This window comes from Bombus pyrosoma, unplaced genomic scaffold (assembly GCF_014825855.1).
Source record: "Bombus pyrosoma isolate SC7728 unplaced genomic scaffold, ASM1482585v1 HiC_scaffold_4719, whole genome shotgun sequence".
In the NCBI taxonomy this organism is placed as follows: Eukaryota; Metazoa; Arthropoda; class Insecta; order Hymenoptera; family Apidae; genus Bombus; species Bombus pyrosoma.
Window position 1 is genome coordinate 409,438 of NW_025219978.1, and position 2,340 is coordinate 411,777.

General features: G+C 39.3%; 1 long non-coding RNA gene across 1 annotated transcript; it reads right to left on the minus strand.

Moving 5' to 3' along the window:
• Positions 1-585: 585 nt before the first annotated feature.
• Positions 586-2,334, minus strand: LOC122577482. The gene is made up of 2 exons (XR_006320329.1): positions 1,580-2,334; positions 586-772 (listed from the first exon to the last, which is right to left on the minus strand). It is a non-coding gene; the product is annotated as an uncharacterized LOC122577482 (long non-coding RNA).
• Between the last annotated feature and the right edge of the window lie 6 nt (positions 2,335-2,340).

The following is a 2,340-nucleotide window of genomic DNA, read 5'->3' on the forward strand; positions in this document are numbered from 1 at the left end:
TAACGGGAATTTACGACTCTCGTTGGCGCGCTTCTTCGAGATCGCGTCTCCCCGCGAACGTGCGATAGTTCAGCGGAGATACGATCATTAAGGTATATTTGGCCTTGAAAATTTAAAAACAATAATTGTACTGGATTTGATAGGGAAGAGAGTTGACATAGGGCAAACCGAACGATATGCCCTGTATAAAGAATCAAATACGGGGGAATTGTCTTCGAAACAGAAATAGCAGCGGAGATACTTTCAAAAAGAATTATTTGGCCTTGAAAATTTAAAAACTATAATTGCACGGGATTTGACAGGGAAGAGAGTTGACATGGGACAAACCGAACACTGTGCCCTGTATAAAGAATCAAATGTGGAGTATAACGCGCATCCAATTGCATAGATGACACCAATAGCAGCGGACATACGTTCAATCAGAATTATTTGTACTTGAAAATTTAAAAACTATAAATACATTGGATTTGACAGGGAAGGGAGTTGACATAGGGAAAACTGCACGATTTGCCCTGTATAAAGAATCAAATGTGGAGTAAAACGCGCTCCGAATTCTCTTCGTAACCTCAATTGCAGCGGAGAAACGTTCAAATAGATTTACTTGACCTTGAAAATCTTAAAACTATAATTGCACTGGAATTAACAGGGTAGAGTGTTGACATAAGGCAACCGAACGATGTGCCTTGTATAAAGAATCGAATGTGGAGTAAAATGCGGTCCGTATTGTCTTCGTAACCCCAATAGCAGCGGAGATAAGTTGAATTAGATTTATCTGGCATTGAAAATTTAAAAACTATAATTGTATTGGATTTGACAGGCAAGAGGGTTAACATAGGGCAAACCGAACGATGTGCCCAGTATAAAGAATCAAATGTGGAGTGTCACTCGCATCGAATTGTCTTCGTAATCCCAATAACAGCGGAGACACGTTCAGTTAGATTTATTTGGCCTTGAAAATTTAAAAACTATAAATGCACTGGATTTGACAGGGAAGAGAGTTAACATATGGTAAACCGAACGATGTGCCCTGTACAAAGAACGAAATGTGGAGTATGACGCGCTCCGAATAGTCATCGTAACCCCAATTGCAGCGGAGATACGTTCTGTTAGATTTATTTGGCCTTGAAAATTTAAAAACTATAATTGCACTGGATTTGACAGGGAAGAGAGTTAACATAGTGCAAACCGAACGATGTGCCCTGTATAAAGAATGAAATGTGGAGTATAACGCGCATCGAAATGTCATCGTAACCCCAATAACAGCGGAGATAAGTTGAATTAGATTTATTTGGCCATGAAAATTTAAAAACTATAATTGCACTGGATTTGACAGGCAAGAGAGTTAATATAGGGCAAACCGAACGATGTGCCCTGTATAAAGAATGAAATGCGGAGTATAACGCGCTCCGAATTGTCTTCGTAACCCCTATACCATCGGAGATAGGTTCATTTAGACTTACTTGGCCTTGAAAATTTAAGAACTATAATTGTATTGGATTTGACAGGCAAGAGGGTTAACATAGGACAAACCGAACGATGTGCCCTGTATAAAGAATGAAATGTGGAGTATAACGCTCACCGAATTGGATTCATAACCCCAATAGCAGCGGAGATACGTTCAATTAGATTTATTTGGCTTTGAAAATTGAAAAACTATAATTCTATTGGATTTGACAGGCAAGAGGGTTAACATAGGACAAACCGAACGATGTGCCCTGTATGAAGAATGAAATGTGGAGTATAACGCGCTCCGAATTGTCTTCGTAACCACAATAGCAGCGGAGATACGTTCCATTAGATTTATTTGGCCTTGAAAATTGAAAATCTATAATCGCATTGGATTTGACAGGCAAGGGCGTTAACATAGGGTAAACCGAACGATGTGCCCTGTACAAAGAACGAAATGTGGAGTATAACGCGCTCCGAATTGTCTTCGTAACCCTAATTGCAGCGGAGATACGTTCTGTTAGATTTATTTGGCCTTGAAAATTTAAAAACTATAATTGCACTATAATTGACAGGCAAGAGCGTTAACATAGGACAAACCGAACGATGTGCCCTGTATAAAGAATCAAATGTGGAGTAAAACGCGCACCGAATTGTCTTCGTAACCGCAATAGCAGCGGAGATACGTTCAAATTGATTTACTTGACCTTGAAAATTTTAAAACTATAATTGCACTGGATTTGACAGGGAAGACAGTTAACATAGGGCAATCCGAACGATGTGCCCTGTATAAAGAATGAAATGTGGAGTATAACGCGCATCGAAATGTCATCGCAACTCCAATGGCGGCGGAGATACGATCAATTAGATTTATTTGGCCTTGAAAATTTTAAA